The sequence below is a fragment of the Dipodomys spectabilis genome, unplaced genomic scaffold, assembly GCF_019054845.1.
Source record: "Dipodomys spectabilis isolate Male_0828 unplaced genomic scaffold, ASM1905484v1 ptg000248l, whole genome shotgun sequence".
Taxonomy (NCBI): Eukaryota; Metazoa; Chordata; class Mammalia; order Rodentia; family Heteromyidae; genus Dipodomys; species Dipodomys spectabilis.
In genome coordinates, this window is record NW_024870925.1 from 716,591 (window position 1) to 733,408 (window position 16,818).

Here is a 16,818-nt window from a genome sequence, read left to right on the forward strand (position 1 = left end):
ACCATCAACTTACATTAGTGCACCCAGACATGTTAGGCAAATACTCTCAAACTTACAGTATAAAATAGATCCCAATACGATAATACTAGGACACATTAACACCTCACTCTCTCCAAAGGACAGGTCTGCCAACGAGAGGATTGGCAAAGAAGCTACTGAATTAAATGAGGCCATACTTCAAGTGCAACTAACTGACATCTACTGACTATTTCACCCTAAAAAAACACAGTACACATTCTTCTCAGCAGCTCAAGGAACTTTCTCCAAAATAGACCATATCATAGTTCATGCAAGGAATTTAAGCAAATACAAGGGGATTGACATAATCCACTGTATCCTATCTAACCACAGTGGAATCAAGCTAGTTCTCAATAACAAAGTATATTGCAAAAATTACTCAAAAACATGGAAATTGAACAATACAGTTCTACACAATGCCTGGGTAATGGAAGAGATTAAAGAAGAAAATAAAAAATTCCTACAACTCAATGAAAATGAAAACACCTCTAAAAGAAACTTTTGGGACACAGCAAAAGCAGTCCTGAGGGGCAAACTTATTGCCCTCAGTGCCCACATCAAGAAAATAGAGACAGACCACTTAAATAATCTCATGTTGCAATTAAAACAGCTAGAAAACATGAAAAAATGGAACCTAAAGTTAGTAGATGGAGCCAGATAACCAAACTAAGAGCAGAGATTAATGAATTAGAGAATCAGAGAATCATAGCCAAAATTAACCAAAAAAGCTGGTTCTTTGAAAAAAATAAATAAAATTGATGGACCATTGGCAAGTTTAATTTAAAAAAGAAGACAAGAAACCCATATTAACAGGATTAAGGATGCCATGGGAAAAATCAAAACACGTACCCAACACATCAACAGAGCCAAGGTCAAGAATCACATGATTATCTCCACAGATGCAGAAAAGGCCTTTGATAAAATTCAACATTCATTCATGCTAAAAGTTCTGGAGAAAATAGGAATAGAAGGAACATTTCTTAAAACAATAAAATCCATTTATGACAGACCAATAGCCAATATTATATTTAATGGGGAAAAGCTACAACCAATTCTCTTAAAATCCGGAAAAAGTCAAGGATTCCCACTGTCTCCACTCCTCTTCAACATAGTTCTGGAATCTTTATCCAGGACAACAAGACAAGAAAAAGACATTAAAGGGATCCGCATAGGGAAAGAAGAAGTTCAACTATCCCTTTTTGCAGATGACAAGATACTATACCTTCAATATCCCAAAAACTCCATCCCCAAACTCTTAGAAATCATATATCACTTCGGCAAAGAAGCAGGAGACAAAATCAACCCACAAAAAATCAGTTGCCTTCCTGTCCACTTACAATGTACAAGCAGAAAAGGAAATAAAGGAAGCAACCCCATTCACAATAACTTCCCAAAAAATTAAATATTTTGGAATTAACCTAACCAAAGATGTAAAAGAACTATTTAATGAAAAGTATAAAAAGTTAAAGAAAAAAATTACAGAAGACACTAGGAAATGGAAAGACTTCCTATGTTCTTGGATAGACAGACTTAATATAGTGAAAATGGCAATACTGCAAAAATTTATATACAAATTCAATGCAATTCCTATTAAAATCCCAAAGATGTACGTCTCTGAAATACAGAAAACAGTCCAAAATTTCATATGGAATAACAAAAGAACTAGAATAGCCAAAACAGTTCTAGGAAATAAAGACAACATGGGAGAGATATCCATGACGAACTTCAAACTCTACTATAGAACTATAATAACAAAGACTGCATGGTACTGGCACAAAAACAGACCCGAAGACAAGTAGAATAGAATACAAGATCCAGAAATAAATCTACATGCGTACAGTCAGCTGATATTTGACAAAGGAACCAAAGACATACAATGGAAGAAACACAGCCTCTTCAACCACTTGTGCTGGGAAAAATGGGCGGCCACATGCAGAAGACTAAAATTGGGCCCCAGCCTATCACCATGCACCAACATCAGCTCAAAATGTATTAAAGACCTTAACATCAAACCTGAATCTGTGAAACTACTGCAGGACAGAATAAGAGGGAGACTTGAACTTACAGGCACAGGAAGGAACTTCCTGCACAGAGTCCCAGGGTCAAAGCAAATTGGAGAGAGACTCTTCAAATGGGACTACCTTAAAATAAAAAGCTTCTAAACAGCTAAAGCAATCACAACCGTGCTAGAAAGACAACCAACTAATTGGGATAAAATATTTACCAGCAATATACCAGACAAGGGGTTAATATCCAGTATATACAGGGAACTCAAGAAACTGATCTCTCCCAAGACTAACAAACAAATTACTAGATGGGCAAGGGAACTAAAGAGAGACTTCTCAGATGAAGAGATAAAAATGACAAAAAAAACCCATGAGGAAATGTTCACCATCCCTGGTTGTGAAGGAAATGCAAATAAAGACAACCCTGAGATACTACCTTACCCCAGTCAGAATGGCCCACAAGTCAGCCAACGACAAATGTTGGAGGAGATACGGAGAAAGAGGAACCCTATTACACTGCTGGTGGGAATGTACACTTATACAACCTCTTTGGAAAGCAGTCTGGAGGATCCTCAGAAAGCTAATTATTGACCTCCTATAGGACCCAGACATACCACTTCTAGGCATCTATCCTGAACAACAGGAACCAGTATACAAGGACACATGCACCTCCATGTTTATTGCAGCATTGTTCACAATAGCCAGGATATGGAAACAACCCAGATGCCCCACCACAGATGAATGGATCCAAAAATTGTGGTATCTATACACAATGGAATATTATGCAGACATTAGAAAGGACAAAATAATAATAGTATTTTCATGGAAATGGATGGAGCTAGAAGAAATCATGTTGAGCGAGATAAGCCAAGATCAAAGAGACAAATGGTACATGGTCTCCCTGATAAGTGGATGTTAAATCCAAAATGTTAGGTGATACGACAAAGTTAACAGGACTTAAGAAACAAAGAGCTTCCACTCATCTGGTTGAATCACAACTAAATAACTCCATGCTGCTGATCATATGTATGGTATATATGTGTACACTGGAGGGGATCCAGGAAGACGACACAGAACTAGAGGGAATCAGGGAAAAACATACAACAACGGGACCAATTAGCTGCACAGGACATTGACCAAAATGAGCTAAGCAACTTAATGGCAGCAATGGGAGGAAGGGAACAAATGATAAAGAGGGAACAGCTGATGCTATGCAAAACAAAAGAAATGTACATACCATCCAATGTGGAAGAAATAAATGTATCGCAAAGCTCATAGAAATCATAAATGTTATAGACCATGATAGACAATTTGCTCCAGGAAAGATAGAATGTGTTTGTGAGTTTAACTGAGCATCACGATCCCACAATAGTGTGAAATTTGGGAAATTATGTAATCACTTAATCACAATAAAAAAAAACAACAACAAAAAACAAAGGCTGAGCATCAGTTGTTCATGCCTATAATCTTAGCTACTCAGAAGCCTGAGATCTGAGGCTCATAGTTTGAAGCCAGCTGGGGCAGGAAAATTCAGGAAACTTATTTCTGATTAACCACCATAAAGCATAAGTGGAGGTGTAACTCCAGTGTTAGAATTATAGTCTTGAGTGAAGGAGCAAAGGGAGAATGCCCTGGTCCTTGGTTCAAGCCCCATTTTAAAAAGTAAGAAAATAAAAGCATGCTAAACTTCTCAGACATTTGGAAATACCATTCATTCTGTAATGATGAGGTGGGGGCTGGATGACTTATGTAGAACTTGCCTAGGCCAAGGACAAAAATAGCCTTGGTAATTATAAAAGGCTATTCATAACCTAGTTGTTAGGATTCTTAAAAAGAATTGAATCTGAAAACTCTTGTAACTAAATAAAAAAGAATATTTCTAGTTTAAAAAAGCCTAGGGGGAGACAGGCTTCCTGCAGCCTAAGAGGGTAAATTTTCTGGAACTACTGCCAGACACTTTTCCTTCTGTTTGTTCTAAATGTGTGTTTTCTGAACATAATATACATATGATCATGAAGCCTGAAAAAAAATTAACATGGCAAAAACTGCAATACTGACCCCCCAAAATTGAAAATGCAATACTCATATCCCAACAATATTCTTCAATTCTGTAGAGAAAACAATTCAACTTTAGTATGGAACTACTAAATTACAGATGAAACAGAAGTCTTAGAAATGAACTCATGGGCCTATATTCATCTTACACACACACACACACACACACACACACACACACACACACACACACACACATAATGGAATTCTATTCATCCATCAGAAAGGATGACTTTTCACTAGTCTTAAGGAAAATGAAAGGTTGGGGAAAATGATACTAAGAGAAAAGAGAAAGGAATGCAGACTCTGAGCAATATAGGTTTCATGGATTCATTCATAGTAGCTAGAAGGTGCCCACAAATCTACAAGTAAACAAGACAGATTATTCCTCATCCCAGTTAGAATGGCCTTTATCAAGAAGCTATCAATAGTAAATGCTGGCATGGATGTAGCCAATTGGGAACTCTATTACACTGTTGGTGTAGAATGCTGTGGAATGCAGTACTGAGTTTCCTGAAAAGACTAAACATAGATCTCCTTTAAGACCCAGTAATTCCCCTCATGGGCAGTAATCCAACAAGCTCACATAAAAGCTACCGGCATAACCGTGTTCAGGGCCCAGGCACAGAGTTTAAGGACTGGAAAAAATGTTACCACAGTTGTTTTTTTCCCCCCAAATATGAACCATTTGCCATAAGATACCAAAACATGCCGGGTGCTGGTGACTCAGGCCAGTAATCATAGCTACTCAGGGGACTAAGATCTGAGAATCACTGTTCAAAGCCAGCGTTTTCAGGAATGTCTGTGAGCCTCTAATCTCCAATAAACTGCTAGAAAACCGGACGTGGCACTGTGGCTCAAGCGGGAGAATACTCGCCTTGTCTTGTAGATGACAACGACAGAGCCCAAGCCCAGAGTTCAAGTCGCAGGGTGGACAAAAAAAGAAACAAACAACAAAAAAAAAACGATACCAAATCATTCGATTAGCAGTAGCTAGGATAGGACTTAAATTTAGTGGGTGATAAAATGGCTTCTTTGTTGAATGATAGGAAAAGATGTAGGTAGTCCAAGAAAAAGGCGATTTTTGGTTGTTGTTGGTCGATGGGTTTGAAGTCTGGGCTTGGGCACAGTCCCTGAGCTCTTCAACTCAAGGTGAGTGCTCTACCTCTTGAGCCACAGTGACACTTCTGGTTTTCTGGTGGTTAAATGGACATAAGAGTCTCACAGACTTTCCTGCCCAGGCTGGCTTTGAATAGCAGTCCTCAGATCTCAGCTTCCTGAGTAGCTAGGATTACAGATGTGAGCCACTGGCACCAGGCTAAAAATGGGGAATTTTTAGAAAAGAAAATCCACCTCTTCACCTGTGTCAAAACCTCAGATATCACTATTAGAACATTTCATCCTCAAGTCATTTCTTCAGATATCTGTTAATTTTCTCTTTTCCTTCATGTGGGAATACTGTGGTCAATATCATTTCAGCTGTGGTACTGGATCAATTGTATGGTAATTGCTAGCATCTAAATCAAGAACTGTTACAGGAAAAGAAATGAAACCCTCATTTGGAATAATTGTTTTCTCTTTTTATTACAAATCAGTGATTGATTACTTCCTAGTGTGATATTGGACGTCCTAACAGAGTGATGGCATTTTATTTCTCTTCAGCCTTCTCCCACATGTGGTCAAATATTTAAGAATACAAATATTTCCATTGATAATTCAATAGCTGATCTCTAAGAAAATGTGCATTTCTGGACTTTGCTCTCTTGTCCTTACATGTGCAGGCTTTCAATGATTTATATGTTGTACAAGGAATTCTATTTTCCAATCTTTGTGTGACCAATTTTAGTCTCTCTGATCAGTCTTTCTGACTCTTTCTCTGGAGTCTCATTTCAGTCTGCCTCATAATATTAGTTATTAGATAAATAATGTACAGAGGAGTCACATTTGCGTGAGCAAGGTAATGAGTACATTTCCTAAAAAACATTGTTACCTCCTCCTTTATTTTTCCCCTACCATCCTTTCCCTCCCACCTCCACAAGTACACAACCCTCCTCTCTTCTCCCACCTAAATTGTAAAGTTCATTTTTCAACATAGTGTCTTGTGTATCTCATTGTTACAATGTGTCAACCTGTACCCCTATTTAAGCATTTTGTTTTTTTCTTTCCCCTCCACGAATTAGAGGAGTGTATATACAAGATGTAGGTGCACCAACTTCAAATACAGTGAAAACAGGAGTTATAGCAGAGGGAGGAACATATAAAGAAACAAAAAAATCACATCGCACATTATATGTACGTTAGAAACAATAGCAAGAAAGAAAAAAACCACCTGTGTCCCTATCATGGGGTTCATGTCCCTTAACATCATCCTATCTGGTCATATGCAGATAGCTTTTGACCTATTCTTCTTAACCCAGACAAATATTAGTTGTTGAAAATTAGGGAAACCATGGGACCAATGTTAATTTGGACGTGGCTTACTTCACTTAATATAATTTTTACCAAGACTTTCCAGTTACTAACAAATGGGGCAACGTTATTCTTTCTGATGGAGGCATAGAATTCCATTGTGTATATATACCACAGTTGTGTTGGTAGCTTTAGTATGGTCTTGTTTGTGATCATTTGGGTAAATGTCCCAAAGTGGGATTGCTGGGTCATAGGGGAGCTCTATGTGGAGTTTTTTGAGGAACCTCCATACTATTTTCCAAAGTGGTTGAACAAGTTTTATACTCCCACCAAGAATGCAGTACGGTTCCCTGGTGGCCACATCCCCTCCAGCATCTGTTGTAAAAGTATGGAATGCTTCAGGAATTTGCCTGTCATCCTTGTGCATGAGCCATGCTAATCTTCTCTGAAATGTTCCAATGTTTCTGCTACGCATTTCATTTTGTGCTCCTGCACTTGGCGAGTGATTATAGGTGCGTCTACACCAGTAGAATCAGCATAAATCAAGCCAGCATTTCTTCATTTAAAATACAAGGAAAGGATACAGGTTGCCACATTGTAACAGTGAAATGTACAAGACACTCTATGGGGGGGGGGGGTGCGTGGAGTGACATGTTGGGGAGGTATGAAGGGGCGGAATGGTAGGGGAAAGACAAAGGAGGGGGCAACAATGCTCAATAAGAAATGGACTCATTACCTTACTTATGTAACTGTAACCCATCTGCACAGGAACTTTAAAATAAAAATATAAATTGAAAAGATACAAGGAAAACTTCTGTACTTATAGGAAGTTGTATTTGTCACTCAATATCAGCAAGGTATTGGTTTTAGGACCACAAGCATATTAAAATTTTGGGTGCTCAAATTCTCTACATAAACACAGTATATAATTTCCATTAGAATCTGCCCACAACCTAGTGCACGGTAATTGCTACGAAAATTTTTACTACATTCTATGTTTGTAGTGAAAAATAAAATTATATGCACTATCGACTGATACCATTTTTTTCAGATAATTTATTTATTGTGAAAATATCGTACAGAGGGGATAATGGGCAAGGTAATGAATATATATACATATATACATATATATATGTATATTCATATATATACATATATACATACATATATATACATATACAAATATATAATGTTTTAAAATCAAAATATTTTATATCCTTTTAAAAAATTTTTTATCATGAAAATACCATACAGAGTTGTTACAATTACAGAGGAAAGGTAATGAGTATATATTTTATCAAGCATTATTACTTCCTCCTTGGTTTCCCCTTCCCCTCATATCTTCCACCACACCCCATCCGTTCCCCGAACTGCCCGAAGTTGTAAAGTTCGAATTTCAGCATAACGACTTGTACATCTCATTGCTGCAATGGGTCCACCTGTATCCCTATTTAAAAGGTTTGCTTTTGCCCTTCCCATCCACAAACTATATCAATATCAAATACAATGAAAGCTGGGGTTATACCGTGGGGAGGGACATAGAACACAAAAAAGCAATCATCTTATGAATATGTTTGAAACAAATGCAAGAAGGAAAAAAAATATGAATATTTATATTGGGGTTCATTTCACGTAAAATCAACTTATCTGACCTTTTCTGCTTGTCTCAGACATACACTAGTTATTGTCAATAAGGGAAACCATGGGACCTATGTTTCTTTGGGCCTGGCTTTCTTCACTTAATATACTTTTATCCAAGTATTTCCAGTTCTTAACAAATGGGTCAATGTCATCCTTTCTGATGGAGGCATAGAATTCCATTGTGTATATATACCACATTTTCTTGATCCATTCATCTGCGGAGGGGCATCTGGATTGGTTCCATATCATAGCTCTCTTAAAGAATGCTGCAATAAACAGATGTGTTGGTAGCTTTAGTATGGTCTTGTTTGTTACCATTTGGGTAAATGCCAAAAATTGGGATTGCTGGGTCATAGGGGAGCTCTATGTGAAGTCTTTTGGGGAACCTCCATACTCCAACAGATACAATCTATTCAACATTAAACAACTATGTACTAATGGGCTAAGAACAGAAAAGAAGAATTTGGCAAACGAGAAGTTATTAGGTTTAGGGAGAAATGTGGGGAAAAGTAGGATTAGAGGGATGTGGTAGGTAAAAAGAGAGTGTATTTGGCCAAGTCCTAATTTCAGAGAGGGAAATAGTTTGGGAAGAATTATTGGAGAGACTTAAAAAAACAAGAGAAAATGGAAAAACAAAACTTTACATATAAAGTGAAACACAAAAATTATGAAAGGGTAAAGAAGTGATATTGAGAGAAGAAAAGCTAAAAAATAAAAGTTCTTAAAATTATATAGGTAGGAGTAGATAATACTAGTATTAAAGAATTTAAGCCTTAGAGGTTTTGAATTGAGTAATAAATTTCTGGGTTAAATATGTACACAAGGGAGATAAGGTCTAATGATCGATGACAGGTATGTATCTGAGGATGAGCAAAACAGCAATTAAGTCACCCAAAAAGAAGAAAGGGAAGAAAAAAATGAAAAAGAAAAAAAAAGAAGAGAAAAAGAAAAAAGAAAAAAAGGACCAAAAACTCAGTAGAGATTAAAACACACACAGACACACACAGACACACACACACAGACACAAACACACACAGACACACACACACACACACACACACACACACCTAAAATAAAAATTATGCGAGGACAAAAAAGATTAATAGAAAACAATTTTTAAAATATAATTTCAAACTTTTTTAAAAATTAAAAAAAGGTATAAAAAAGAGTTCTTTGATTGGGAAAGGGGGTGCGTGCATGGGAAGATCTTTTATCTCCCTTGTGTTCTAACCAATCTCTTGGTGGAGTCTCAGGTCTGCTTGTGGTTACTGTCTGGTCTGTCTTGATTGGTTACTTAAGTCAGTTTGTTTGAGCAGGCAGAAAAATGCTCTGCTTTACCCAGGATTTTGTGATCCTCCTCCTCGCTAGTTCAGTGGGAGGGAGATCTGCTTTGATTATCACAAAAGAAGGAGATGGCATAGAAGGAGATGGCTGTTTCCTCTAGTTTGGAGATGGTGTGATGAGGCTAGGTTCTGGGTAGAGTTGAGGCCTTTCACCAAACAGTAGCTTTTCCCTGAGGGGATAGCTTCTGATATACTCACAAAGCCCAGCCTAGAGCCATTCTCAGGGTTTATGTATACTGAATTTCAATTGTTTTTCTAGGTTGCTGTAGGGAGGGGAAGCCTCTGTCTCTGTTTACCCAGAAGAAAGCCACACCTGTGGGGGCCAAGGATCTTCTGCTTGAGCTTGGTGACTTTCCCTTGGGTGGAGCTAAGCCTGGAATGTCAGGTCAGCTTCCTGTGACCTGCTAAATGACTCCAGTTTTCATCCAAGGCCTGAGTTGTTCCGAGATCCTCAGCAGGGCCTTTTTCAGTATCAAAAATGGAGATCTCTGGTGCTGGGGGTGGGGAGAGGTGGACTTCCCCCCTCTGCTTCCTGAGAAGGAGTGAGGATGTCAGGGTTCTACTCACGCTGGAGTGTTGGTTCCCTGGTCATCTTTAGTCTGTGATCTGCAGGATGAAGATATTTGCTCCTTGCCAGTTCTTGCTGGTGTTGAATAGAATCCACTAGCCCCCTGGGTCTGGCTCCTTTGTCCCGGATTCTCTGTGTTTAGGTAGGGTGGCTATGGCCGCCACCACCAACGCCTTGCCACAGCTGCAAGCAAGTGCTCAGGTCTGCCTGGATTTTTCCTCTCTGGCCAAACTCTCTGTACAGTGATCGCACACTTGGTGTGATTCTCTAGGCTAGGACTGTTCACTGGAACACTAAACTGCTATCTATGCGAAAAATTGATAGCCTCCAGCTTCATTTCCGCAGTCTTCATTCAACATTCATGAGTATATTTCTTATCAAGCATTGTTGCCTGCTCCTTTGTTTCCCATTTGAATCCCTTCAAATCACTCCCCCTTCCTAATCCACCTCCCAGCCAAATTGTAAAGTTGATTTTTTGACGTAACATCTTGTACATCTTATTATTGCAATGGGTCCAGCTGTATCCCTATATAAACAGTTTGTTTTTGCCCTACCCCTCCACAAATTATATCAACCTCAAATACAATGAAAGCAGGGGTTATACCGTGGGGGAGGGACATACAAAGCAACAAAGAAATCATCTCATAAGTATGTTAGAAACAATTGCAAGAAAGAAAAACCATTTGAATCCTTATCTTGGAGTTCATTTCGCCTACCATCAACTTATCTGACCTTTTCTGCTTGTGTCAGGCATACTAGTTTATGCAAATAAAGGAAACCATGGTACCTATGTTTGTTTGGGCACGGCTTACTTCACTTAATATAATTTTTCCAAGTCTTTCCATTTCTTAACAAATGGGGCAATGCCATTCTTTCTGATGGAGGCATAGAATTCCATTGTGTATATATACCACATTTTCTTGATCCATTCATTTACGGTGGGACATGTGGGTTGGTTCCAAATCTTAGCTATGGTAAACAATGCTGCAATAAACAAAGCTTTGCTGGTACCATTAGTGTGCTCTTGTTTGTGATCATTTGGGTAAATGCCCAAAAGTGGGATTGGTGGGTCATAGGGGAGCACTATGTGGAGTCTTTTGAGGACCCTCCATACTACTATCCAAAGTGGCTGAACAAGTTTACACTCCCACCAACAATGCAGTAGGGTTCCCTTCTGTGCACATCCCCTCTAGCATCTGTTGTTATTAGAGTTCTTCGTTATAGCCATTCTAATTGGAGTGAGATGGTATCACAATGTTGTTCGGCATTTCTCTTATGGTTAGGGAAGTTGAGCATTTCTTCATGTGTCTATTGGCCATACTTCTTTCTTCTTCAGCAAAGTTCCTCTGTAAGTCTATAGCCCACTTATTTATTGGGCAGTTGTTTCTTTGAGGATTTGTTGTTGGGGCATTTAATTTTGTGAGTTCCAGTTATATTGTAGATATGAGACCCTTGTCGGTTGTATGTTTAGTGAAGATCTTCTCCCAATCAGTGGGCTTTCTGGTGATCTTGCTAGCTATGTCCTTTGCCATGCAGAAGCTCTGCAATTCCATGCAATCCCATTTGTCCAACCTTTGTTTAATTTGTTGTGTTTCTGGGTCTCTTTTAAGAAAATTTTGGCCTGTGACAAGGAGACCCTAGGTCACTTATTTCATCCTTTGAAGTTTTTAGTGTGTCAGCTTTGACTCCGAGGTCTTTGATTGTGGAGCACATGGGCAGCAAAGATGGCGCTGAGGGGGAGTAGTGTGGGCAGAGCCCAATTTGCTTTACGTTCCGTGACTAACCATCCCGTGGAAGCTTAGGTGCATGATAAGGTTCTTCTTCCTCCCCTCCCATGCACACCTGGTCTTTTTTGCTTTAAAAAAGAGCTTGCTCTGAGTTAATAAATGAATTTCCTGCTTCACTTGACTCCCTGCTGTGTCTGATTATCTCCCTGGCTAAGGGAGGCCAGGGAATGAGGAAGCAGCCGCACTTACCTTTCCTTGGACCCCATTCATCTTTTGTGGGATGGACGAAGACCCAACATCTGGCACCCAACGTGGGGCTTGAAAGGAAAAGATACCAGCGGAGGCTAAGCAGTCTCACAGGGTAAGTGAAACCCTTAGTATGGGTAATGCTATTTCACAGAAGTAGGAGGAGGAGGCAGCATTAGGCCTAGAGTGAATAAAGGAGGACTTGAGAAGTGAGAAGGAAAAGGAATGGGTCAAATTCATCCAATAATGCACTGAAACATGCACAGTGGAAATCAAAATGAAGGTGAAAGTTACCCCCTCTGACTCAGGTGCCCCGGATGGATCCTAGGTCCCCACCCTATTTCCCCGATTGAGGGAGAGGTACGGCGCCCTACGCAACCTGTGAGAGGGACCTGCAAGACCTGGACCCCTACCAACCTTCCATGGAGGGGCTGATGGGTGTGGAAATAACCTAATTGGAGGCCTACCCTGGAAAGGAAGGGCCACCCAGGACCCCGGACCCTGGGCCACGGGATTTGCTTCCCCAAGTGTATCTGGTAAATCTGGCCCTTGGAATGGTATCCATGGGAAGCTAAAGATCTTAAAGAGCTCCACAAGGCAGTGGAGGAGGATGGCCCAAACTCTCCTTGGGCCCAGACCTTATTACAGGACATTGCTTATCACCCATGTGTCCCTAAGGACTGTCTAGATGTGGCCAAAGCCTTCCTCACTTGTTCTCAGTTTATTAAATGGTGCCTTTCTTTAAGGAGGAATGTAGAGTGCGAGCGGAGAATAACTGGCAGGCTCAATCTGTGATACCTATTACAAGGGATGGGGAATGGTACTCCACTAGGGTCCAACATGCCGCAATACCTGGCTCATACCATGACCAGGTGATTCAGGCAGGACTTGCCACGTGGTACAAACTGGATGATGGGCCCACTGAGTCCCTCATAGCAGGAGTTACACAAAAACCTGGTGAGCCTCTAGTTGAGTTTGTAGATGGAGTCCAACAGAGTATTAACCACAAGCTGCCAGCAGAGAACCTCCAAGATCAGTTTGTAAAGCTGCTGCTCTGGGAAGAGATGAATGCAGACCACCACATGGCCTGCATGGGATTGAGAGAGTGTTTTCTGAGAAGATGGGTGATGGCCTCACGGATGTGGGAATGCAACAGCACCAGTCCCAATCATTAGCTTTAGCTTTACATGTTCAGACATCTGCAATGACTGTGGCTATTACTCAAGCACTGACAGCCCAGGGCCAAGGAACCCCAAGACCATCGGGGAAAGGGACTTGTTTTAAATGTGGGCAGGAGGGGCACTTTAAGAGGGACTGTTCACAACAATCCCCTGCCAACTGGCCCTAGGGGGCCTAACCTCCCCCTACACCCTGACCCAGGGGCAGAAATGGATACCATTGGAAAAAGAATTGTGGATCCAAGTTTGATTTAGATAGGAAGCCCTACCTGAGTGGAGTGGTGGCCATTGATAAAACCTAAACTTGTAGTCCTCCACCTTCTGGTGGAGATAAACCTTGGGTACATATGCCCTTCTATGAGTCCTTGGAACACACCCATATTTGTTATTCAAAAGGCCTCTGGGGCTAGGTGTAAGCTCCAAGATCTATGAAAGGTAAATGAAAGGATGGAGCTAGTAGGAACATCCCTTAGAGGTATGCTCTGGACTCCTGCTATACCTTCAGAATATACCTTGGTGTGATTGATATTAAAGATTGTTTTTTTCTATCCTCCTGCATCCAGATGACTGTAAAAAGTTTGCTTTCTCCATCCCTTCTCTTAATTTTTCCCTGCCTGATTGGAGGTTTGAATGGACGGTGCTGCCACAGGGAATGGCAAATAACCTGGCCTTTTGCCAACAATACTTGGCCACACTTTTAGGGCCTGTGCTGGGTTCAGATACCTCTCTTGTGTTTGCCTACCCGGATGATATAATTGTGGGGCACCAAGACCTAGGACACCTGGAGGGCCTTCTGGCCCAGGTTCACATCATATTAAGAAAGGGGGGCTTCACCATAGCACTCAATATAATTCAAAAGTTACCTTCTTTTAAGGTGCTCTGGTTCCACCTTACCTTGACTCAGGCCAGTCTCCTTAAGCCTTTGCTGGATATTCCAACCTCTCTGACCTTATCCCAACTTCAGAGCCTTTTAGGGGAAACCAATTGGCTGTTTCCATGGGTTCCTGTTCCTAAAAATAGTGTGTGGTGTGCCTTATTTGCCCTACTAAAAGGCAGGACGCCGCAAGAAGTTATTACAGACAGCCATTGGGCAATATTTTTGCAGTTCCAAAACGCCCTGGATGAAGTTTTCCTGAAGAGGTATTCTATTTTTGAGCCCATTTCCCTTTGGTGGTTTGGAGGTGTTACATTGATTTCTGCAGTTTTAATTCAAAGGGAGGAGCCATTAGAGTGGGTTCACACTCCCCTGGGGGCACACCTCAGGTATAATCTCAGGCAGACCAACTTGCAGATGCTATAATCAAGGGAAGGACCCAAGCCCAAAGGCATATGGCCTTGAGCCTCACTCCAATGTTTTTCCTTTTTGGATGGCAGACATTGAGCGGCTCACTTAAGCCAATGCCTCATCTTGCTCTCTCCTTAGAGGGGTTTCTAGACCAAATTGACTGCCACCACAACTGGTTCCTTTGATTTTTTTTAATAAGAGTTGTAATAGTTATGAAGGAGTATCATATTAATTTTGAATTGCATTTCTCTAATGACTTCTGTTCCCAAAGCCTAAGCCAGCATAGAAGTAGCATTAAACACAACTTTGTAAACCCACTGGCGATTTTCATAGATTTTGGAATACATGTCTATTCAGAATTTATGCCCAGTTTTAACCAAGCTTCTTGTTAATCTCATCTTTAATCTCTCTATACAAAATCAATCATTAATTCAATGTAGTAGAAAGGAAAAAATTAAGTATCGCCTAAAAATTTTCATTTTTCAATTACATGACATTGCTTAAATCATTTTCTGTTTACACTTGAGATTATATAAATTAATCTATTTAGACCTTTTACAAGGTTATACATATTTTATTTATTTTACATTGATTGATCTTTCCAAAGCCTGTGTGTTTAATTTTCCTTGGTGTATTTCAGTATCATGTAGCTCATGTTTCAGAGTGAAGAATAAATGGAAGGAAGCAAACAAAAAATACAGTTCCTCTCATCTGATGAAGCCTCTACAAGAATGAGGAAAGAGTTCATCCTTCTAAGGACCTACGATAGGATATCAAAAAGATAATTCATTCTAATAGGTCTTCATTATCTTTGCAATGTAACACAAATGATTTAAAACACAATATACTGCTCAGATACTTATATGTTTTATCAGGTTTGTATATTTTCATATGATTTCACCTCAGTCTACAACATTCCTTCATTATTCTGTCCCTGATATTTTTACACTATCAAGACATAAGATCAACAGTTTGATTTACAGCATGAGAAATTATCCATCTGGCTTCCTTGGAAGCAGTGCATAGTCAATTGATAACATTATTTCTGGTTGCTCATTACATGTAATGGTTTCTGTAATACATAGCACATTCTACTTAGTATTTAAAAATCTGCTTTGTTAACGATATTATATGGATAAAATTGGGGGAATAAACTCTTCCATCTCAGAACATTTTTATAGGTTTTTAATTGTAAAAGTACTGTACAGAGGGGTCACAGTTACACACACACACACACACACACACACACACACACACACACACACACACACACACATTTTCTCGATCCATTCATGTACTGAGGGGCATCGGGTTGGTTCCATATCTTACCTATGGTAAATAATGCTGCAATAAACATAGTTGTGCTTGTAGTTTTAGTATGGTCTTGTTTCTGATCATTTGGGTGAATGCCCAAAAGAAGGATTGCTGCGTCATAGAGGAGCTCTATGTGGAATCTTTTGAAGAACCTCCATTCTGCTTTTCAAAGGGGTTGAACAAGTTTACACTCTCACCAAGAATTCAGTAGTGTTTTCTTCTGGCCACATTCACTCCAGCATCTGTCCTTGTAAAAATATTGAACGCTTCAGGAATTTGTGTGTCATCCTTCAAAGGAGCTATGCTCATTTTCTCTGTATCATTCCAGTTTTAGGGTATGTGCTGCCAAATTGAGCACAGAACATTTTTTTATACATAAAGTGTAATTGATTTTCTTAAACTAGACAATTCAACAAAAAGTAAATACAAAAGAGTGGTCATGAAATATGTATTTCTTACATAAGCACAGATTTAAGAAGAAACTCAAAATTGATATGTCAAAAACAAAGTAATTCCAAATATTTGTGGTTCCAGAGATGTGTAGAAGGAGGAGTTCAATTATTCTCTACAAGGCACCTGTCATAATGAACATTGCAGCAAGGGTTAAGGTTTGTTAAAGTTTTAATGCTTTAAATGTGTTTAATTCTGGGAATTTGCTTAAATATGCCAAAATAGGGACTGTTTCTCAGGTCATAAAAATTTTCCATGAAGTAGTTAAGATTTATGGTAGCAGACATATAATACTAAGTATTTACATTTCAGAGTTTATAGAAACTTTACTAATGAGAAGTTGCAAAGCCTTTGTGTAAAGAAGCAGAGTAAAGAGTTAAGAATTTGTTAACTACAATTTAGAGCTTCCTTACTTTATATGTTAGCGAGGAACAAGTGATGATATAAGCCATATACAAATGACGAGATGAGCCATAAATAGTAATCTTACTGGGTAACTTTAAAGACTACTCATAGCCTATAAAACTCTTGTTGAACATCATAATCTTAGCCAGTTTTAAATGTACAGGAATATGAGA

General features: G+C 39.4%; 2 non-coding genes across 2 annotated transcripts; both read right to left on the minus strand.

Moving 5' to 3' along the window:
* Positions 1–6,870: 6,870 nt before the first annotated feature.
* On the minus strand, positions 6,871–6,974 carry LOC122124822. The gene has a single exon (XR_006150669.1). It is a non-coding gene; the product is annotated as a U6 spliceosomal RNA (small nuclear RNA).
* A 9,068-nt stretch (positions 6,975–16,042) lies between these two features.
* LOC122124820 lies at positions 16,043–16,148 on the minus strand. Its single transcript, XR_006150667.1, has one exon. It is a non-coding gene; the product is annotated as a U6 spliceosomal RNA (small nuclear RNA).
* Between the last annotated feature and the right edge of the window lie 670 nt (positions 16,149–16,818).